At 41.6% G+C, this 24630-nt stretch overlaps 1 protein-coding gene and 1 long non-coding RNA gene across 4 annotated transcripts in view; one reads left to right on the forward strand and one right to left on the reverse strand.

Moving 5' to 3' along the window:
• Nucleotides 1–21727, reverse strand: part of grin2ca (glutamate receptor, ionotropic, N-methyl D-aspartate 2Ca) — a 107815-nt gene extending 86088 nt beyond the window's left edge. Inside the window, exons 1-2 of one of the 2 annotated variants that reach the window (XM_078161639.1) lie at nucleotides 21081–21727; nucleotides 20429–20755 (exon numbers count right to left, since the gene is read on the reverse strand). The gene's annotated coding sequence lies outside the window, so the exon portion shown is untranslated. Of the gene's footprint in view, nucleotides 1–20428; nucleotides 20756–20972 lie in introns of both variants that reach the window. The other variant, XM_033644385.2, reaches the window with a different exon arrangement.
• The window catches only part of LOC117268173 (uncharacterized), a 168254-nt gene that overhangs the window by 90502 nt on the left and 53122 nt on the right, over nucleotides 1–24630 (forward strand). The window lies entirely within an intron of this gene.

Raw genomic sequence — 24630 nt, forward strand, 5'->3', positions numbered from 1 at the left:
ATTTTTCAACATTTTAAAACAAATTGAGCAAATTGCTCAATATGTTAGGAATAAAGCACCCAGAGTAGATTTGATTAAAACAGATTGCTGGCTGGAAAAAGTTTGAAAATATGAGAATTCAGCAGCTGACCAAGTTATTGTTTTGACGTAAGTATTACTTTGTGTCACTATGCTGAAATCGCTGAACTCAGCAGGCTCTTATTTTTGACAGGTGTCTTTATGGGACAGGCTTCTAATTCATTTTACGCAAAACTGTTGCTCAACAAAGATGGGAAATACGATCAAATTGTTTATATGAACCAGGATTAATATTATTTGTATAAAAATTAGGCTTCGGATAACATCAATTATGTGTTATGACATTTATATTCACGGCACCTGAGGATAATGACACCCGGCATACCAACACAACACCACTTTATCCGATTTAAACAATATTCATAACTTTAATTTTTCTAAAAACACTTTTGATTCTTTTGATTGGTGGACACTTACAGACCAAAGAAATATAGATAACGTACTGGGTTATCAGGTAATGGACACATATTCTGACTTTATGACAGCTACAGAGGAAGGGACTCATCACCTGTTTTTTTGTCATGCTGGTAAATCTGAATGATGGTCTTCTCTGGTGCTCATGGTTTCAGTAAAATGAATTGAACCGAGCTAAGGATGTGTAGCATCACCATATTGATAAAATATACTGCTCAAAACACTTAAGGGAACACTTAATCGTCACAGTATAACACCAATTTAGTTAAACTTCAGGAATATCAATCTGTCAATTTGGGAAGCACAGGTGATTATGAATTAGTTTCAGCTGCTTTGGTGCAAATGAAAGTGACAACAGGTGCAATGGAGAGGCAAAAGCAAGACAACCCCAAAAAAAGAAATGGTTTTATATTTGGTGGCCATAGACAGTTGCTCTTTCCTTATCCTTCCTGACTAATTCCTCTTTAGTTTTGTGTTCTGCTAGTGTCCTTGTCACTACTGGTAGCATGAGGCGGTACCTGCAGCCCAATCAGGTTGCACAGGTAGTCCAGCTCCTCCAGGATGGCACATCCATACGTGCAGTCGCAAGAAGGTTTGCTGTATCTCCCAGCACAGTCTTAAAGGGGGACTAATGTTTTTTTCAACCTGGGCCCTATTTTCCAATCTACTTTTGTCTAAATGAGTGATAGGATGTTCAATATTTGACATTTCTCCAGTACGAAGGTAGGGCTCACCTGCCCATGAGCGCACGCTATATTAAATAATAGGGCACTCAGACAGCGTCAAACAACGTCAAAATACGTCCACTAAAAGCACATTTTTTCACACAGATAGGCTCAGATTGTTAGTATAATTATCTGACAACATAACGGAAAGGAGAAATGAACGTCTGTGTTTACCTTTAGCTGGATTCGGACATGTTCCTCTGCCTGTTGCAATTTTAGTATATGTGCTACCGAAGTAACACTGCTCCCTCTCTCTCCTCGGCCGCTCTTCAATTTCAATGAGCTCTGCATCTGTGTACGTCCGTGTACTCCGTGTTCAAATAAATACAGGCAGTCATCAAATTCAAATGGCTCATCCAGATCCAGTTGGTCAAAATCGGGTACAAATTCAGCCATGACTACTCCAAACAGAGAAACTCCTGCCATTTGTCAGGCCACTCCAACGGTTACTTCCTGCAACAACTCAAATCTCGCGAGACGTGAGATTTCAGAGCCAGACTTTCACTCTCTGAGTGAGTATTTTGACTTGCCACAACAAACATGTCTAAATTTTTACCCGATTTTGACCAACTGGATCTGGATGAGCCATTTGAATTGATGCCATTTGATGACCTTCCATATTTATTTGAACACGGAGTACACAGACATACACGGATGCAGAGCTCATTGAACGAGGAGAGAGAGGGAGCAGTGTTTCTTTGGTAGCACATATACTAAAACTGCAATAGGCAGAGGAACATGTCAGAATCCAGCTAAAGGTAAACACAGATGTTCATTTATGTTGTTGGATAATTATACTAACAATCCGAGCCTATCTTTGCGAAAAAAAAGCACTTTTAGTGGACGTATTTTGACGTTGTTTGACCCTTTAAGAGCATCAAGAGCACCAGGACACCAGCCGTTACACGAGGAGAGCTGGACAGGACCCGTAGAAGGGCAACAACCCAGCAGAAGGACCAGTATCTGCTCCCTTGTGCCAGGTGGAACAGGAGGAGCACTGCCAGAGCCCTACAAAATGACCAGCAGGCTACTGGTGTGCATGTTTCTGACCAAACTACCAGAAACAGACATGAGGGTGGCATGAGGGCCCGATGGCCCAGCACTGTGGCATTCGCCAGAGAACATCAGAAGTGGCAGGTCCGCCATTAGCACTCCGTTTTCTACACAAATGAGAGCAGTTTCACACTTAGCACATGGGACAGGCGTGAAAGAGTCTAGAATTGCTGTGATGAACATTATGCTGCCTGTAACATCATCCAGCATGGCCGGTTTGGTGGTGGGTCAGTGATGGTCTGGGGAGGCATATCCTTGGAGGGTCGCACAGACCCCCATGTCATAGCCAACGGTACCCTGACTGCTGTTAGGTACTGGGATTAAATCCTCAGACTGATTGTCAGGCTGTGTAGGCAGTTCCTGGATGATGAAGACATTGATACCATTGACTGGCCCCCTCATTCCCCTGACCTAAATCCAATTGGGCACCTATGGGACATTATGTATCGTGCACCCGACACCACCAAGTACTCCCACAGACTGTCCAGTTGCTGACTGATGCCCTGATCAAGGTCTGGGAGGAGATCCCCCAGGACACCATCCACTAACTCATCAAGAGCCTGCCAAGATGTTGTCGGGTGTGCATACAGGCACACGGGTGCCATATACACCACTGAGTCACATCATATGTTACTGTGATAATGCTCATGCAGGTTGAATCAGCCTTTGACTTCAGTTTTTTTTTTAATTTGATTTTTGGCTTGATTTTGAATCCAGCAGTCATTCGGTTGATGATTTTGGTTTCCATTGACTGTTGTTAGGTCATTTTAATTATACAATAATTCTTCAACATCTGATGTGTGATTTAAGTGTATTTAAACATTTATATTTATATTTATATGCGCAATCTAAACAACTATCTAATGTTACCACAAGTGGGTAATCAACAATGCGGTTTTATACATCCAAAGAGCTTATATATACTACTATAAAAATGAACTGCTTGGCAACCAGACCAGGTGTCTAATTGAGACAGGCGAAATGTGTAGCTACACCAGGCTAGTAAAAGAGATTGGGCTTTTAATTGAAGTTTCAGGGTAATTAAGGATATGCTGTTTTTATTTCAGTATTCTATACACAGACTGTCCAGTTTATTAGATATAGCATGCTACAGTTAATTTATACTTCTATTCTCAATGCTTAATATCACGTTGAGGGTTTAAGGGGGCTGTAACTTACCTCAGCATGCACGAGGTGAGAGACTGTGTATTAATATTTTTACCCCATAAATTATGGTTGCACAGAATAATAGAAACAAATTTCAATACAGTGTAACACAGATAGCAGCCTGGAATGATGATAGAGAATATTAAGCTTCATGAATATGGGATTTGTTGTACAGATATTTAATTATTTTAAATTTACATCAGTGTACCTAATAATTATGCGATATTTGTGTGATACCTCGACAAGGAGGTACGCATACATATTCGACCTCCATTACTACAAAGAGGGTCGACCCATTTATCTCCACATAATTACTACGGTCACGTCTCTTTTTGCTTCTACCTGTATGAATATGTTTAACTAAGCTCTGATTGAAAAATTACAGCCATGCTAATCTCCTTAAATCCACAGCCATTTAACTAATCTGTAGATTCATCAGCATCAAGTATAGTGAGAGCAGAAAGAGGTGACGAGCCAAAAAAAAAAAGATCTGCATCCAAAAATATCCACAGTTTGACATAGTTGGCGTTTGTCCACAGGTTGGAGTCAATGTCAAATCAAAAGCATTTTGTGTATTTAGTTTCCCTCCAAAGCTGTAGTCCATCCAAAGCTCCTCTCCACCCTACTCCACTGAATGTGATTCATCTTCAATATTTTGTTTTTTCTCTGATAAACAAAACAGTATCTGCAGCCAAAATCATAGATATCTCTGCGACCCAGCATCTATCTCTGACCCTTTCTTGCAGGTCCTGACCAGTCATTTGGGGAATGCGGAATCAGATCATCATAAATAAAGCCACATCTCTTGCTGCCCCGCTATCCTTGTCTGATCTTTGGACATTTGTTTAGAATGCAGAAGGCACAGGACAAATTGAAACAATGCCAAATCTAGTCAGTCAATAATTTCTCAGTGAATTATTTGGCCGCTCTTTGCGTCTCCTCTAAAACATTTGAACAGCTTATAACATTAGTTATAGGCCACTGTGGAGTCACAGAAAAACAACAAACATCCTGTTAGCTTCTAGTCAAACACATTAAGACAACAACTGGTCTTTATATTCATGAGGCTGAGTCTGGCTCAGCTCCACATGGCCTGGCGCTGAGTAATGGAAATAGAGTTAATTAACAGGGATAGACCCGTTTCTCAACCGTAATAGTCCAGATAACAAACATTAGACAGTACTGTTCAACAAGTCCCAGAAAAACAATGGCCCAAATGTTTTCATTTCCAATAACGACTTCATGACTTCAGTAACACTACCAATAGCAATCACCATAATGTGTATTTTTTAGCCACTCTTGTGAAATTTGTGACTGTAGGGTTGGCTGTGTTGGTTGGTCAGTTTAAGATTGAAATATAAGAATTAAAAAATCTAAGGCTGGTTATTGTTTAAAATACTAGTACCAGTAGGATACTAAAATTGATAGCTTTTTTTTCTACTTCATTCAATACCCATCATGTGAATGGAAGCCTTCAGTTGCATAAAATGCCACCAGATGCCACAAACATGTCGTATAGTCATACTTGCAAAGGTTTTGGTGGCATCTCGACACTGAACTGCCAACCCTGTCACATGCATTGTGCTCAACCTCACCACACCCCGGACTGTATGGGTTGTAGCTGCTGTGGTAGTGGGCCAATCACATGTCACACTAAATCGAAGAATGCTTGGGGTGATTGGCTGCAAGCAAAATAGTCATTTTTTTCTAGCTCTTAGGATGAAAAGAATTAAATGCCGGTTATCATTTGATCAGAGAAGTTTTGATACTACTTGATGTTCTTTTGACCAGTACCTTAAAGGTATCACGTAGCAATACCAAAGCCCTTAAAAGTAAGATAAGGTAAATGTTTGGGGGTCTTTTGAAATTTGGTGCAGACATCATGGAACCAAGAGAATGAATCCTAATGACTCAGGTAGTACCTGATGTTTATCTAGCACCGCAAACAAGGCAAATTTTCCACTTATTCTACTCTTTGCCTACTGACAGCATTCCTTTAAAAGTAATGACTCTATTTTCATCAGATTCAGATAAATGTACTGCTGATATTACTCTAAATCAGGAAAATAGACATTTACTTAAAAACAAAACTGTGACAGCATAGAGCTGAGCCTGACAAGATGAGCTGCAGATGTTCTGAAATGGCCAACGTACAGATGATAAACCCTTTCGATTAGGGCAATGCCATAATGTTACCATTGTCGTGTAGTTGTGTGATTATTTCTTTTTTCACAGAACACAGAAAAGGATGGGGAAAGTTCCCTTGCATGATTTATTATTCTAGCATCCCTGTAAGTAGCAGTAAACAAACGTGCTTGAAGCTTTATCTTTAAACGTGACATAAAGTTGCATGTTATCTAATCTTTCAGGACTTTTGATGCTGAGACATTTAGGAAACAAATGAACCAAAGCCAAAGCTGCATTTAGCAAACCTCTATGGGACAGCAGAGTGCACAAACAACTCCTGCATCCGTGCCATTAAGTTTGCAAATATCTAATAAAATATTAATGCCCAAAAATTGCACTCCTCTGTATGTGCTCACAATCCCTGAACCTCACAATTACTGTTTAATTCAGTCACAGTCTGAGAGTGATTGGGAAAATATCTTTTGCTTTTAATAGTTAGTACTGCCCTTCACTGAGATCACAGGCCAGTCAAACTGTTAACAGTGCTGTGATGTCCGTCTTCATTTCATCTTTTCACTTCAGCTGCACTGAAGAAAGTTGTAAATTAGCTACTTGTCATTTATGAAACAGTGAAAGCAAAAAATATTGAGAAAAAAGGCACTAACTGTTCATCACAAGAAACAGTAAAGAGGAGTCTGTAGAAGTGTGAAATAGCTTATTGGCTAAGGAAGTTTTTTTCACACATTTCAGGGGCTCTGATTGAACACAAAGACCAAACAAACAATCCTGGTCACATTTTATGCAAAGAAAACATTAACTTCTGTTGGCAATATTCTAAAATACTATCAAATAGACATGCAAGTAACAGGTCGTGGTGGACAGATATTTCACAGAAAATACTAAGTGCAGTAATATCACATAGGGGTGTCACGATTTCAATTTAGATTCTAAATTAAAAATCGATTGAAATGAGCTTTTGATCATGACCTTCAAAATCCAAAGCATAACCCAGGCGGTGATTCCTCCAGTATTTTTTTCTCTTAATCCCTGCATACCTGTGTATGTTCAAATAAAAAGTAAACAACAAAACTTCAAAGACAACACAGTGCAGCTTTCCAGTTGCCTGCAGTTGTAGCCAATGCCAGAGTCATAGATGACGGAGGAACAACAGAACTCAAAACCCCACTGTTTCTCTGAAGTCAGCAGTATGGCAACATTTTGCCGTCCCCCTGAGTTATCTAAACAACTGGACTGGTGAAGAAAGTTAGTTATTACATTGTAATGTGAGTAAATTATTTAAATTTGACCATATAGCCTTATGTGGTACATTCCCAAAAAATATGGCACTTGTGTCATGTTTGATACCATGTAGCAGTCTCTTTAAAGAAGAATTTAAAAATGTAAATGATAGCTGTCGGGGCATAAAACAAATGATATGTTGGTCTTTACGAATCAAGACTATAATCTAACAATAGCATAGGCAAAACACTGAACAGTAAATTACTTAAAAATGATCTAAATGAAGTAGTGGTGTATTAAACACAGTGACTGATCAGAGGTTTACTGACAGCTAAGCCAGCTATTCACCATTGGGCTTCTGGTAAAGTGGAGCATATCTTCTCTGATCCACGAGGGGACCCGCAGTGTGTTGAATGTCTTTCAGGAGAATGTGCCACACTGCCTGTGTGAGCAGTGTGTGATGGCTTTCTTGCTGATCTGCTGCAGCTCACACATGTGCTGTGTTTATAACTACTGCTTTTCCACAATTAAAAGCGGATACTCCACAAATATATACAGTCCTTCAAGCGACGGCATTGTCCACAACACGGTCCTGCAAATATTTTACAATAAAAAGCCCATTGATAACAAAAAAAGGGATTCTGTCCACAGAAACAGAGTAGATTTATTAGCCTGGTTCCAGACCATAGACCCCGCACACTCAATTGAGTAGGCTTGCATCTCTGGTCTGGCATACTGCAATGAATTTGCGATTTATCTCGTCCAAACGATGGACGGACCAATGAATGCCGGGGGTGGGGGTGGGTCTAGCGATTAGCCAATCAGCGCCACGCTGATGTCAAGCTGTACGCCGGTAGGTAACTGGTGAGGATAGCAACAATGGTGACCGCTACAGATCCTACAGACCACATTAATGATGCTACCGAGGTATTTCGCCACTACTCGCGTTAATGGAGGACCAAATTAAGGAAGCTGCTAAACTGGATTTAAAGGCGATGCAGCTGGGCGTGCACAACGACGGAGACATTTTAAACGGGCAATGCTCGCTTGTTTTCGGCACCCCCGAGGCATGGATACTAATGACGTCAGATTCTGGGTGAGTTGTTGATCTCTACTGATTGGTTAGGGAAAAATCAAATTCCCTCCCCCTTGTAAATCGCCTTCAATGGAGGCAGTGTCAGACTGAAGGTTCTGGGAGCTTCAGTCTGACACTCAGGCTATGGATTTATATAAAAACAGAAACAGGAAAGGTTGAGTTAAAAAGATGTATTTGTATTTTTTCATTTCTGTGAATAAAGAGAGCAAAACTGTAGTGAAAGGTGGTGTAATGTCAGTATGATTATCAAAAGACCATGTCACACCAAAAAAAAACAGGCAAGACTCCTATTATCTCAATGTTCCACAGCCAAGCAGCAGCTGAGCTGCGCCTGAATGGTGCTGCTCACACGGATTGTGTGGCTGCTCTAATCTGTTAACACAGCCGCTGAAAAAACCCCAAACCAAAACAAAAAAAACACAAACAAACAAACTAAAAGAATTAGGCTCTGCAATGCACACATGCTGCCCACGCAGGCAGTATGGTCTGGTAAGACCATGACTGCAGTGGATGTGGAGTATGCTCTGAAGAGGCGGAGGCACTCTGTATGACTTCAGTTGGTAAATAGATAAGTCTGTAATAAGATCTGGTCTTTATAAGGTATATATTTAAGTTGTCTTTGCAACATATCTTTTAAGTCACAAAATATTGGTCCGTTTGATATGTTATAAATTAATTTATTTCTTTATTTGGCATATATCCCACCCAAAGTTCTGGTCGTTGATATTTTCATCTGACCAAGAACTACATGTGCATATGCCAGCTAACGTAAACTCTGATTTTGAGCATATCTACAACATGATTCAGAGTATTGGGCGATAGTCTTAACATGTTAGCCACCAGCTAACAGTGCTAACTGGATAAAAAGCATTAAGAATAGCAATAGTGCTGACACAGCTAACGTTGTCAACCTGGGGGGAAACTGGAAGTTGGGCATTACACTTCTGAAATGGCTCTGTCCCGATATCAGCAGTTACTATGGTATGAGAACAGTGCAGAGCAGTGGGGATGAGCTAGCTGGTGGGACACACTCACAGGCACTCTCAGGAGCTCAAATGCACTAACATGCAAGTGTGACTGGCACAGCTACAACACTGGACGAAGAAACTCAGATTATGACACACAGAGAGGTAGCATGACTTCATTCTCTGCTCAGGACACTGTTACTTAACTATATCTTTCCATCACAAATAGTGGTTCGCTGCTATATTAATGAGTGTCGCATACAGCTCCTCTAAAGTTAAATACCAACATCCAGTGCCACTGCAGGAGGTAGTGTCGCTCTGATGTTGTGAGGTGGAACCTAAGGATGTAGAGGCTGAGATGGTGGCTGGGCATGTAGCCCGTCGAACACACAGACACACAAGCTATAACTCATATCGGACACTTGTGTCTTTTTGTTTGGACTCGTTTAGACAAAAACTCCATTTTCTGAAGGTCAGGTTTCAGGATTCCTAATTCCTGCAGTGAGACAGAGAGTTCCCCTGTGGGCCCTTTAAACCTGTTCATTGATTTACTGCTCTATTCTTTATGATATAGTTTTTTGTATCATGGCCATTTGATAAATGGCCGCCTCATGCTGTCAAATAAAAAAGTATAAAACCAAGCCAGTGTCCAGCAGCGTTTCCTACCGAGGTGCGCCCAAAGTGAAACCACAATGGTGGCTATTCAGTCCAAACCACATGTGATTTATCTGTTTCTGCTGACCCCTGATACACAGGCACATCAGACAGATTCACTCAGTGATATTGGATCTGTCACAGACCCCCTGCCTTCACTTTTGCCCATGGCACTGCAGACATATTTAAGACATGCACGCCTCTACATCAACTATACACGACAAGTGATTGATCTGCCATGGGATGAAAACATGTGCCAGTGAAATCTCAATAAATCTGATCTGATCTTTACTGCTCTCTGAATAAGGGTTTAGGGGGAAGGGGGGATAAGTGAGGGGGTCCAAAAATGTCTTGTAAATTTTCCCATACTGCAACAGGAATCAATTGAAGGGTATTCATGCTCTGGCTGGTGTCTGTGTGCATTAAAGGATTTAAATATTCAGGAGAGAAGTGGAGCTGAACTGAGCAGTTGCATTTTCTGACTGTGTAGTATCAGAGGGGCCGTGATCAGCAGGTTTTAAATGCCACAGCAGATGGAAAGCTATGTCGTTGTGCTTTATTACAGTTCTGTCTTTCAAATCCCATCTAGTGCTGAAGCAAAGCTCCCTCACCAGCATGTGTAGTGTAACTATGATCTTGTCATGCAGTCTTTTGTGTAGATTTACATTAAAACAATCAAAGTGAGTCTAAGTAGTTTGATGATGCAGTAAATGAATCAACAGAGTTCAAAACAACATAATCATTTACGTCAAAATGCCAAACAAGATTCTTTAATCCAAGGACACAGGTCGATTTTCTTCGATGTCATTGGACAGATGTCTGATATATATCTCCCCTCTTTGCTTTATCACATTTATTGCATTTGGTGCAACACTCCATCAGACGGCGTTCGCTTTGTCAGCATGCTGTGTAGTGAGATTGAACAGATTGTATGTGCAAGTGTTTGGAGGGTAATAATGTTTGCGAGGCTGCAGATTACAATGGCGTTGCAAATGTAATCCATTTTACCATAACACATGGGTTGATGTTTACCTGAAGCTTAAGGGCCTGGATATAGCGCTCTGATATTAATATTTCTACTTTGACCCTGCTGGCTGACCTGGCTTTAAACCCGCTGCGGCAGGTGACCTGCAGGGTGGCGGAAGAGTCCTCTGTCAGACTTTGGCGGCGCCTACGCTCAGCCTCTTGTGCGTCCGTATGTGGAGCAGGGATCAGTGTAAAACCCTGGTTAAGCTGAAACCGTGGCTGCCCGTGCAGAACCAGAGCGCGCTCCTCCACCCCCGCCACCGGTCCAGCTGTCATCAGCCTGCTCTCCCAGTTGACTCGGTGGCTGCCCACACATACAGCTGATCTCTGACATACACACACATGTACACATGCTCTAATCCACATATGAGCATACCACTTTGTTTTTAATCTATCCAGTGTGTTTGTGTGTGTTGGTGGCTCCCTGTCATTGCTTTAAATTACACTGACAGTGTTTTCTTCCTCTGTTCCTCCTGCGTATGTGTTTAAAGCAGCATGTATAAAAACTCAACTATAATGAATTTAAAGGGCCAGTCCACCAAAACCACAGTGCTTACTCTATTAATATTGAGATTTAACCTTAACTCAACTTGACTTGACTAATGAAAGCATTGTAAAATATTTTTGAAAAGCTCAACAGCTTTGGGATTTCACAGAAATAAAAGGACAGCAAGTTCAGTTATGGTTAATATGCCAGTCTTAGTGTTATCCTCAGATCTCAGACTATTTTAACAAAAAATGACGTTGAAATATTTTTTATCTTAAACAGGCTTTATCACAGAGTGAAGTTTCCTCACCTCTTTAAAGCTCCATTAGTCCATTTTTGGCCCCTAGGGGCAGAGGAACATTATAACAGATCTGCACCTATCATGTATTAAAGCTTAAAGCTTAAAGCTTTAAAAAGTATCTGGCTTTTTAGTCGCTGTAGGTGTTGCATTTTTCTTAACCAGATAGCTTCTGAATTGCTGATCAGAACACCAAAAGCTATAAGCAAACAAACAAGCTAAATAGCTCTGTAAAGCTACAGGTGTTTTAAGCAACTTATTGTTCATTACAGGATAATTTAATTCAATATTACAATCACAAATATTGGTTAAACGGACCTAATATGCTTTTCCTCCATATTTCTTAATATGGTTATCGCTCTGTTCCAGGCAGGCTACTACTGCACTGCTACATGTAGCTACATGCTAACATTAAGGGAATATGTAATCTTGGTTGCTGATATTGTAAATTTCTCCCGGGTTTTGGATCTTTTTCCTGCTGGAACATGTTTGTTTGTGAAGATTTTGATTTAGAATCTTTTATTGGTGATTAGGGTAGAATGTGCTGCTACAGTCATGATCCGGCTGCAAATACACTGCTACATGTAGTTACATGCTAAAGTCAGGTAAACTTGTAATCTCAATTGCCAGTGTTGTTAATTTCTCCCTTATGTGAAGTATATGGTTGTAAAGATTTGGGGTTAGAAGTTTTTATTGGTAATTTTTCACGGTTCATTCCTCTGGCTCAGTGATGGTGCAGAGATGCAGAGAACATAGATATATTACACATGGAAATGCTGACCCATCAAAGTATGTAACATAGTTTTTACTGATATTTCTGTCCTGATGACTGACAAGGGGTCGTGGTAGTGCCAGCAAGACCCAGTCCCTATAATTGCAGCTAAAACATGTAAACTGCTCTATGGAAAGCAATCGGCATGTCATAAACAACTCTGGCTTTTATAGTTTTCTCTGGAGATGATGTATTGATTTTTTGCTGCAATAAACATTCTCCAGGAAAGTGAAAACAATTTTTCATCTTTTGGGAAGGGTGCTTATACAACTCCTAGAACCAGTGTTGTGCCAAAAGTTGTGCCTGTATTTAGAGCATCTTTCTGGGTCTGTTGAGCATTTTGGCTGTACTTGTTAGGTGTCGACAGAGAGTGACAAGAGGGACGGGAAAGGAAGGAAGGAAGGAGACATGAAAAAGAAAAGCTAGAATAAACCTCAACTATGTCACAGTCACAAGCTGTATCTGCCAACTGAGCCACACCAGGACGCCCTGTGTCACTTTTAGTTAGACAGTCGTGCAGTGTATCCAGCCTGATTTCCTTAGATTCATCACGCAAAGTCAAACTCCTCTTTCTGTTCGGACCCTGAGAGCCGTCTTTCACCACCCCCTCAGTTTGCAGGCTTCATTTCTAAGGTTATCGTTGTCATCATCCTTCATGGAGGGACCCCCAACCCCCCCACCCCCCACCCCCACCCCCACCCGTGTCACTGCTCAGGGCTAATTGTGAAAAATTGAGCGGCACACATGCAGCTTTGAATAGAGAGCAATTAGGCTAATCAATTTCCTGTATTACAAATTGCATATGCAGCCACCCGCACCACACATGCACAAACACTCAGGTTGGTGTCAGTATCCACAAGAGGCAGAAGAATGACAAGGAAAGAGAGGAGGTGCCCCCCCCCCCCAACCCATGGCGTGTCAGTTTTCCTTCTCAACAGGGACAGGACGTTAGACGAGGTGCAAGCGGCACTGCGCCATGAATATAAATGGGCCCGGAGTCTCTGTTGTGCCCGTGAGTGCAGCCATAAACTCGGGGAGGGAGAGTAACACTGCCTGCCAGGCTTCTTCTTCCCCAAGTTTAAGATCTCATCAGATAGCCAACATAGTGCGAGAGCACCCGGAGGACTTGTGCACCTGCAGTATCGCAACATGGATCTGTACTTGAACATGTAAAAGTGGCCTGTCAGGTCTGTATAATTTGGCGGGAAAAAGATCACGTGGTGATGCAGCATTGCCTGATCCCGGATGAAATTTACTGCTTCTCGTGACCTTGGATAAATTGCGCTGATATCCTGCAACCTCCGTCCCGCCCCTGCAGTAAATGTTTTACTGCCCTGGATGCTTATGACTGGCTGTCAATCAGTGCTTTATCCATGAAACAGTTGTCTATGCAGGTTGCCCACCTGCCAGTTCCCCCAACCCTCGTTTTCCTCCTTTTTGTCTTTCCTGCGTCCTGTCAGCCTCCTCCCCTTCTCCTCCCTGTCTGCAGAGAGAGTGAAGATGGTGTGAGGTCTGGTCTTTTAACAATTGATTAAGCAGATAGGCTCTAAGTGTTCGTGGAAGAGCTGGACAGCTGACAAAGCAGCCGCTAACCCTGAGATACAAACCCAGAGGTCGTTTCAGTTTGCCTGCAGGCTGCAAGCACACGCCAAGATGCTACAGCCTCACATGCAACAACACATCAGGTCTTCATCTTCCTAAAAAGACCTACAAAAGAAAATTCATTTTATAGGATGTTGCTTCTGGAACTTAACCCTTGAGGGGAAGTATGTAAAAAAAAAAAAGTCTCTTTTTTTGGTTTGTTGGGATCTTTGGGATGACATGTTTTTGCAGGTAGTGTTCTTGTTGCCCATCATTACTAATGCATACAATTGGGGCTGCAGCTATTACTTTTGTTTTTAGTGGGACTAATTCATTCTTTAAAATGTCAGGATCACAGGATCTCCATCCAATGTGTTTTCTTCAGATGTCTTTATAACCACGTTATTGTTGAAATAGTTTATCATAATATTTTGTTATTGATTGATTTTCTGTGACTTGATTACAAACTCCAGCACTGCAACCCAACCTCTCTTCTATATCATTCATTTCCGTAACCGCTTATCCTCTTGAGGGTCACTGGGGGGTTGGAACCTATCCCAGCTGACATAGGGCGAGAGGCAGGTTACACCCTTGACAGGTCACCAGACTATTGCAGGGCTAACACAGAGACAGACAACCATTCACACTCACATTCCTACGGCTAGTTTAGAGTCACCAATTAACCTGCATGTCTTTGGACTGGGGGAGGAAGCCGGAGTACCTTGAGAAAAACCACACTGACACGGGGAGAACACGCAGACTCCGCACAGAAGGGCTCCCTCCTGGGATCAAACCAGGAACCCTCTTGCTGTAAGAGGACAGCGCTAACCACTACACCACTGTGCCACCCTTCTCCTCTATTTATTCCAAACAAACCAAGTACAAGTTACATCACTTCTTTTGTAAAGTACAAAGCTAGCACACACTGGATGAATAAAACAGCAAACTGAGAATCTGTCGTAGGCTGACGTTCATGTAAACATGAAAATTAGGGGTGGAAATCTCTGGGACCTTATGATTTGATTCAGTAACCATTCAGAGGGCAACGATTTGATACATAATATATTTTTCTCACTGTGACTACTTGCGGTTTTAAAAACATACTTGCATGTAACGTGGCTCTTGTCCAGGTCCCTTTTAACCTTTTAACCCTAGCCAAAATGCTTCATACCCTACTTTTAAACCAGTCAGACTTTATCTATCTGCAGTTACTCACCTTTACCCACTGTGGGATATTTAAACCTGTGTGGTATCCAGTGTTGCATACTGTAATATTTCACCAGAAATGGTGTGCAATTCATGTACTGCTGAATAGTATATGGTCCGCGGCCTTTTTATTTTTAAAATTTAACAGCATTAATTGATTATCTTTAAAGCATCTTACAGTCTAGTTACTGTATGGGTATAACAAAATGATGGGGAGGCGGCGTGCTCAGCTGTGTTGTTATTGACAACCTCTCTGTTGCACACGAGCTCTGGGTGGGGTTTTTGACGTGAAACAGACTGGGCATAGTTATTTTCTTCACCACAGAGTTGGTTTAATAGTTAAATGCTGCATCGTGTATTGGTCAGCTGGTCTTGAGTGTTTACATTCCTACTGATTCTTGCTCTGCTCCGCTGATGTTCATCTCCAGGGGAAGGTGTAGAAAGTATTCACAGTATACTTCACGTTCACCTGAAGCTTGCAACCACTGCCATTTGTGAAGATGCATTACAAGTTAACTCTAGCTTGTGCTGTGTTGTAGATTGTTCGGGTGCTGTACTGTCCTCGCGGTTTAGTTGCGCTTCTTTCACTCTGTCAACATCACTTTTTTTAAATAAACATTTGGATAACTGATTGTTGACATTTGTGAATTGATGCCGAATCGTCCACGTCCCCATCGCGATGCCTCTAAGAATCGATTATTTCCCCACCCCTGATGAAAATATCGCTGATGATGATTCAGTGTAATTAATGGCAGGGGGTTTAGTAGTTGTAATTTACCAATGTTAATTACTTGTTACACTACAGTAACATCAGATTAATACAATAAATAACTTTTTAAAACAGTATAAAGAAAGAGAAGATTTAATCACAGTGTTTGTGTGATGCAGTGAATTGTAATCACACAACTTAAGGCGCAGCTAAGTGAGTGCATAACTCTTACGTCTGTGTAAATGACTGTGAACCTGATTTGACCCATCTATAGTGCATGATCTAAAGTGCATGGCATAAGTGCAGAGGGTGTGTCCACCTCCACCTTTGCTAGATAAATGGTTTATAATCAGGGTGCACAGGCACAAGGGTCAAAGGAGTCGTATTTTGTCTCATAATTAATCTGAGTTTTGGGTGTAATATGAATTCAACCAATCAGCTCATCATCTCCCATTCCCTTTAAAAGCCAGATGCACCTCCACCTGGTGCACTGCTATTTACATGGCGGATCTGGCAAATTGGAGAAGCAAGTGGTTTTCTGCTGAGAGTAATGCAGTAAAAGCAGTAATTTCACTGCAGCAGAGATTCTGGGACATTTAATCAGCAAAACTAAAAACTGTAGTTATCAGCTTGACAGAGGAAACAGAAGTAAACTTTTAGCTCCTGAAATAATCAATTTTTGCAAAGTTTTGCTGCTCCTTGTGTGTAAATGTGCACAGGGACTCTCTTAATGGGGAGTCTGCAGTGGAGCAGCAGTGGACAGCAGCACTGCAGCTCTGCTCAGTTATGTTCACATTTTAGACAATGTCATTCATATTTTCCTCATTAATGATGTAGTATTCAACCCACCTGCAACCCATTTGTTCCTATGTGTGAAAGAAGCAGAGTGTATGTGCTTTGTGAACCTGCCTATACAGGCACAGTTTACTATCTGAAAATTGTGGCATTTAAATAACAGGGAAAACTACTGACTTTAGACCAGGTTTGTGTTGGTCAATGGCACAATTGCTTTCTGCTGCCTCAAAATAGCATCACACCAACAATGCCCCTGACCACACCTCATTTTAAGACCTACATGCCCATGAGTTCACAGATGGGCCTGAGTACTTACACAGTGTGGGTGCTGGCCATGAAAATGACAACTGAGTCAATATGAAACTAGCAATGACATTTGACCTGCGCTGTGCGTCACTTTACACTGGGTGTAAGATAGGGCCCTGTGTGTTTGTGTGTAAAGTTCCTACATATAATGAAGATTGGTAATGTCACGTACATGAACCTGTCCTGTGGATGTAACATTACAACTGATTGCTGCCGCTCAGTGCTGTTTGTAAGGTTTGTTTGGTATTTATTCAAAAGACTATTAATCCCACGTGACAAACTAACAAACAACAACGAGCAAACAAGTTTATTTCTTTAACTTCTTATTTTGAAGTAAATGTTGATTGTGCAATGTAATGGCTGAAGAATAAAGAGATCATCTGTACTTAGATTGGTTCTCTATAAGCCTCACGTATTATGGGATTCAGTCAGCCACCGGATACGACCCCCTGGGGGAAATAAACAGTTTGATTTAGGGCACAAAGGAAGCGCATCAACTATTGCGCAACCAACACAGAAAGATGGTGCTTTTGTTTTCCCCATCAGCTATTGGTAGCTATCCTCAGTTACCAAAGAGTAACTTGGAAACACTTGTGGGGGTATTTTTACTTCAGATCAGTTGAAACAATTCAGTCATAGTTGCTGCTTAGTTTTATTGGATTAGTTGTGACTAGTCGACTACTGTGTTAGAAAACCTTGCGACTAGAAAATGTTGGTAGTTGTGACACTCTTAAATTGTGCCCCTGTACACCTGCCTTTGTTAGGACCAATCTGAGATTCGACCTTCACAGTGAAGACATTTTTGACTGTGAGGACATTTTGTCCTGCCCTCACTTATTCGCTAGGGTGGATGATATCAACAAGAGTCCTCACACATACAGTATATAAGTACAGTGGTGTGTTTGTCTGTGATGGCATTGGGGAGGTGATGGTGGTGGGATAAGTAGAGCATCAGTTTAACGAACGAAATAAATCTGCTTCATCACTAATGTATCAGTTGTGTTATCGATCAGGCTCCTCCCTCAGCCTGACGTCCAGTAGCACACTCCTCCATCATGGCTGATGGTGTTTTGTGATATGTGTGTGTGTGTGTGTGTGTGTGTGTGTGTGACTGCATCATGTTATGGGATGGGCTGCGAGTCCTTGCACCAGTTCCTCTGTCACATGTTGCCTTGTCTTACACTCAAACACACACACACACACACACACACACGCGTCTATTACACTCACATACATACCAGTACATCCAATTACTGAAACTAGGATATGGTTGGCATAACATAATGAACAGCCATTTTTCACCTGCCTAACTGGTGCCACACGGTTCACACCGTCTCATTCTACACTCCCATTCATTCTCAGGTGAAGCCAGAGGAGGAAAAGCACATTTTACCTGGACAGAGTTTAACCTCCACCTGTGAGATGGAGGTATTTGCCAAAAGTATAACCAAAAAGGGATATTTAATGACGGTAACTGTTGGTGTCTGACTTGTTTTACAACCAGACCACTGACGTAAATATCCATAAATTATTACTGAGAAAAAGTCTGCTTCACTTCAAAGAGTCTGTTCACCGAAATTACAAACATTTCTCATTTACCCTTAGTGAAAAAATGTTTATTTTTCCTCAATGCCTTGAGTACAACAGATGAAATGCAGCCTGTAAAAAGAGATCTCAGGTTTCACTTGAGTCATAAGCATCATGAGCCAAATAAGCTGCTGCACTACAACACTGGTTCCCAGTCTGGTGGCGGTGACCCCGTTATAGTGGTTGAAAAAAAATCTCAGGGGTTGTGAGATGATTAATAGTATAGGGAATTTTCCTTGTTTTTCAGATTTTAGTCCAATTTGTGCTTTTTATTATGAATCACCAAATATTTTGACCTGAAAACTGTTATAATGAAGACATATTCAACCTGCGACAAGGAACAGCAAAAGCAAAAGGGGTCACAAAGCAAAAGATTTGGGATCCCCTTTTCTAGAGCAGTGGTTTCCAAATGCTTGTCACAGTTTGCATCAGTTGTAAGAAGATCATCTAGTGTAGTGACCCCCATATTTACTTTGTGACCTCTTGGGAGCCTTTTTTTTTTTTTTTTTAATAATTTGGGTGAACTGGCCCTTTAATGAGGCAGGAGCATCTAAATCTTAGCAATGATTTTATCTTTTTCTCAGTCAATCAGCAGTCAGTGTCATAAAAAATGTCTCATTGAGGATTACTTTACGTCTCTCCCACAGTTGTAGGCTGCGTATATTTAATATGCTTTCCTCCACTGGCTGCATGACTAGACACTACTACAGAGGAAAGTGAAAATAAGATGTTTATCCTGCAATCAGGGTAAGCTGAGCCTTTGAGTTAAACACTGGGTGCTGGCCAAAGAGGTGGCAAAGAGACGGGCTCAGTTCTTGAAAAGCCAAACTCGTATCTTATCTACAGGACGTCCCAGTGGGTTCCTTATCTTACTGCATCACCGTCGCCTCTGATTTGAACCAATCAAATAAACAAACCTATACCTTCTGCTGACCTCTCCTTTCACACTCACATGTCTATGCAATCAGTTTCAGCTGGGCAGGCTTTTGTGGTCCATGACAGAATAATCTAACCGGTACTCTAAGATAAAGGGACAGTTTGTCAGTTATGGACGATCTGATTGGTTGTTGGGGATGAATTCCTCCCGATGTGTTTAGCTCCTGGTGCAGATGGCACCTTGACACTTTGTAATGAGGACACACGTTGCTGATAAGCAGCTGCTCCTACAGGTTATTACACTTTGTAGCTGATGATTTAGCTACAATCTTGTGCCAGTGTTTATATGAGATGTGGCTTTGTCCTTGTTCTGCTCTGCTGCTCTTGTTTTCTCTTGTCTTTTTTATTTATTACCTTGCCTTGATTGTTTCTCTGGGTTAACTTAAAAGGTCTTACACCTTTACAAAGCCATCAGTTGAGGCTGTTTGCTTGTTCATCTCTCATTTGGTATATCTGCTCTAGATGCCAGTCACTTGCAGCATTCCCTTTATGGATATAGTAGAAGTGAGCTGTCAGTTTACCAATTCAGGTCTCATTCTCATGCTTGACATAAAAAAAAGAAAAAAAAAGAACCTGTTCTGTATTCATGGAGCCAAAGTGCCAGAACAGATCCTTCAATAATTACAGGAACCTCTCATTCTCTCGCATCCTAAAAAGTCACTCTTCACTGGCAGTTCAATTTCCCATGCAGCAGCAGCAGGAGCAGCAGCAGCAGCATCCCGGGTCCGGCAGGCAGGTATCAAAGCCCCTCTCAGCTGCTCTAACTGTTTACAATGACGCATCGATCCGCTCTGCTTAATCCCCCCGGCAGCTCGCTGAGTTAAAGCAACAGTTACAGCCACAGCACACACCTACAACAGGCACAAAAGCCAAACACAGCGTGCTGCCTGATCCCCTGACAAGGATCCTGTCGAGTCCTGCTTTTGATCTGATCCTCTGCACTCTGACAATTCCACTATTGACGGTCAGAAGAGAAGAGGAGGAGGAGGAAGAAGGGGGGATGCTACTTAAAAACTACAACACACCTCCAAACACAACAAAAAGAAGCAGAAAGCATCTCCATACTTGGCCACACTCAGTTTTCAAAGTGAAAAAGAACATTTGAGGGCAAATTCTACCTTTTAAGCATACAGATAAATGTTGTGATCAGTGAAGTGATGACACATCTAAGTGCAGCTCTAAGTGTGAGATGAAGGTGATCCGTTACCTGTGTTGGCAATCCACATCCAGCCCTGGCTCGTCACTACTCATCCCGTGTCTGCAGCTTCAGCTGTCCTGTTTCCGTTTTCCCTTTTTTTTTTTTTTTTTTTTTTTTTTTTTTTTTTTTTTTACCCCCTCCTCTCCTATCTCTCCTTTCTTTCTCTCCCCTTTGGCCCTCTTCTTCTCTTCCTCTCCCTCCTTCGTCCTCTCCCTCCTCCCTTCCTCCTCCTCTCCCTGCACTTGTTTGAGTCTATTTCAGTGGCAGCAACAGAGGAGCCCGCTGCGACGGTGGCATGGTTTCCAGCACTTTGGCAGAAGGTCACATTATCACTCGCTGGTAAAAAGGGGGGGAGGGAAGAAGAAGAACAAGAGGAGGAGCAGGAGGAGGATGGATGGAGTGATGGAGGGAGATCGGAGTAAGCAGGTGCCGGAGGAGGAGGAGGAGGAGGAAAAAGAAAAAGAAAACAAATTAACAAATCGTTGTTGTCCACAGTTGCACTTGAGCTGTTGGCTAAAACCTTCCAGGTCAGAATTAAAGTTGAAACAGCTACCTCAGGTTTTCAGGTAAGATGTCCCAGAGTGCTTTGAGGAGGAACCTGTCAGCATGCATATTTGTGTGTAAAGCTGTCGCCTTTTTAAAGTCTTCTGCAGCTGCTCACCTCTGGGGAAAAGATAATTCCGCTCTTGGCTGGAGAATGAGACTTCAGAAAAGCTCCGAAAGCTGCCAGAAACTTACACCATGTTATATATCGGCGCAAAACAAATCCTCAACATTTAACTCTTCAGTCTTCTCCTTGTCCGTCTCTGCCCAGTTCATACAGACACAGAAGTACTCCATATTTGGCTGAGACACCTGTCCACATTGTGAGTCCCATCTATCACAGATTGCGCAGGGTGACCCTTGTCTTAATTTCCCACTCTCCCGTCTTTGCCCTCCTCTGGTGCGAGCGGCGCTCTTGTGGCTTCTCCATCAAAATAAGAATCGAAGAAATGATCCAGCTGCCTGGGACGAAGCTGTCGGCGACCGGCGACAGATGGCCGGGGCAGGGGGACAGATGCGGGTCAGCCTCTGGAGTTTGGAAATATCTTCTCAAATGCCTTTTTTGCTGGATCCACCCCTTGCCTCCCCTTGAAACACACCTTGTTTGTTTGGTCTTCAGTTAACCGCACTTGTTGTCCTGTTTGTCTTTTTCTACCTGTGCCCCCTCCTTCCTCCATCAGCAGAGCCGTCACTCTGGCTTCACTGGCCGGCTGTAATCCTGACTCCTACACTCCGTGTCACAGGAAGGGCTTGTGAGCTCTAATCATTATGTAGTAAGGATTTATCCTCTCATTCTCCCTCCCTCCTCTCTGTTTCCCTCCCTCCACCCCTCCCGTTTATTTCCCTCCCACTGCTGTTGGAGTGCCGGCCGCCTTACAACTCTCAACATACTACAGCCTCTTTTTCAACCATCGCAGTATAATGCATTATCTCTCCTCACTCTTCCCCAGGACCCATTCATTTGTCAACCCCTTCTTTTTTATTTTTTGGCATCTCTGGTTCCGCTCTGTGTCTTGTCTGTCTTGCCGCAGCTCACATCAACAGGTTTGTCCTTGAAACGTTCTCTGGGACAAACAGAGTCAGTGCTCGCCTTTTCCTTCTTATCTTTGTGCCTTATCTCTTGAAGTATGAGCTGTTTGTGTCTGTATATATACAGCATGCATGACTATCTATGTGTATGCAAATAGAGTATTTATATACTGTCCTGTATGTGTACATTGCCATATGCAAGCATACATTAGAGCCTGACTGACTGGCTGACTGGAGCCTATCAGAGCTATATCAGTGTCGGTGTACATTTCAGCTGATATGTAACAAGATATTTTACTACAGAATTGCCAAAGATTTGTTTGAGGTGGTTAATCCTGGTTTGTCCAACAGAGAGCACGGATAAGTTTGTCCCAGTCAGTGCATAGACTACATGGCCAAAAGTATGTGGACAGCCTTACATGTAATTTCAAAACCACTAGCATTCATGTACCTGCACTCTTATGGTTTCAGGCTTTCCACCAGACTTTGGAACCTGGCACCCTATGCAAGGATGATATTTTTTTGTAGGTCAACACAGAAGCCAACATTGGCTCTTCTTGACAACAAGTTGTTTGGATTTTTCCATTGGATTTTGGATTATTGCAGAAAATAAGCTCTGTGGGAAACAAAATGTTTATGATACTTACAAAGTGTTGTTCAGCAAGATAATATTGAGAAATGAACAGCACTTTAGAATTTTGGAAGTGTTATTGCAATGGCCTGAAGTAAAAAGCTAACATTAGGTCATAAACACACTACACACACACTCACGTGACTTTGGCGTTGTCACCAATGATAAAGCCACGTTCAGTGTAATGGTGCTCTCATTTAGCCACTTGTTAGCAACTGTCTTTTAAAGTCACAGAAAGGCTTCAAAATTAACAAGCGTGTGATTTACTGGTGCATTTTATGTCATAGAACCACAGACCTTATTTCAAGCACCGAAACAAAAAAAAAAAAAAAAATTCGGCAAACCCATTGACGTCAAGACGAGGGAACTGGGAATGCTACAGTGCTAACTCATTACCGGGTTTTAGGACAAATTCCAGCACCACTCAGTTGAAAGAGTGAAACTGAAGTTGTGAATGAATTGAGAGCATCCATGCTCTTTTCTCTCCATCAGATAAATGGCAGTTATCATTGTGATAATACCATTATTGCAATAGTTGCATTTGTTTACATACTACTGATGATGCATCAGGGCCTTGAAGGGTTGTCCCATTTAATAGGGAAAGATTTTAACCACTAACCCTTGTAACTCTGTTCCTGGGGACAGGGGTAGGGGTTAAAATAAAAATACCAAAACTGATTTTGAGCGATGCGGTCTTGCAAGCAGTCCAGTTCATCCCAAATCAAGTTCTTTCACACCAAACTGGGAAGACCATTTCTTAATGGAGCTGACTTTGTGCACGGGGACATATTCATGTTGAAACATTGTGAAACAATGTCAAGCTGTTTGACAATTTCTCTGTATGAAGCTGAAAGGACACTATAGAGTCCACCAGGGATGATGTTTTTCTGTTCTGACACAGAAGTTAGCATCGCACTGGACTTTAGGACTCATTCCTGGCAAACTCTGTTGTCTACAATAGTAATGTATGATTAAACGTAAAGATTTGCTTTATAGGAACCAAGAGACCCACACCAGGTAGACGTGCCCAAGACAAAGAGTACACAGATGTGTAGAAAGGGCTTTCCACATACTTTTGGCCACATAATGTTTTACTATATATCTCATGACAGTGGATCATTGTAAAAGAGTAACAATAACTTGCAGAGCAGAAATGACTAAGATATGTTTTAGATACAGTGTCGCTGTAACATAGTTTGTCCACTAGAGAATGCTTGCACTTTTTTCTTCCAAATATCAGTATCAGCTTAACATCCCAGTATGAGTTTGGCTTGAATGTGCAGTAGTAATATGATTTATTATTCTGTATGTGTGTAGGTACGTGTGCCCTCATTTATAATCAGAGCCTATTACACTAAAATAAGGCCTTTTATCATTAAAATGACCGATTCTGTGTTTCTCGTCTTGTTCTCAGAGCGTAATGACTCATTTGGTTTTACTATGAGTTGATGAGCTGCTTGGCTTCATAACTGCTGGACCTGAGCCAAATACCTGAAACTGGTGAATTACCTGCTGCATTTTTTTTGTTAATGAGAAGATCTTTTAGTTTGAGGAAACTGATTTAAAAAAAATAAGTAAACTATCGGTGGTGATATTGACACACTGATTATACCTCAGCCTTTTATAGGTATATCAGTGAAACCCATTTCTGAGTTATTTGCAGCAGTTTAATTGACTAATTTGTGCTTGATAAGACCAAATGAAGCCCAGTCTAGCGTTTGTGTAGTAATATTATTAAGATTAATTAAACCACATTATGTTTGATGAATCAAAGCAAGCCCTTAGATTTTTCAAGATTTGTTGCTTTCAATAATTTTTTCCTATTCAGCTAGACTGCAATAAATTGGAGATGTCACTGTTTGTTTCAAATTGCAACTATCATAGAACAGCTAAAAAAATAATAAGTATTTGATCTCTGGGCTAATGATTTCTCTATGTTCAATATTCACTTCAAGCCCATTGCGTGTCTTTGTGTCCAGTCAGTAACATAGCCTGTATAAAACTGATG

This window comes from Epinephelus lanceolatus, chromosome 18 (genome assembly GCF_041903045.1).
Source record: "Epinephelus lanceolatus isolate andai-2023 chromosome 18, ASM4190304v1, whole genome shotgun sequence".
In the NCBI taxonomy this organism is placed as follows: domain Eukaryota; kingdom Metazoa; phylum Chordata; class Actinopteri; order Perciformes; family Serranidae; genus Epinephelus; species Epinephelus lanceolatus.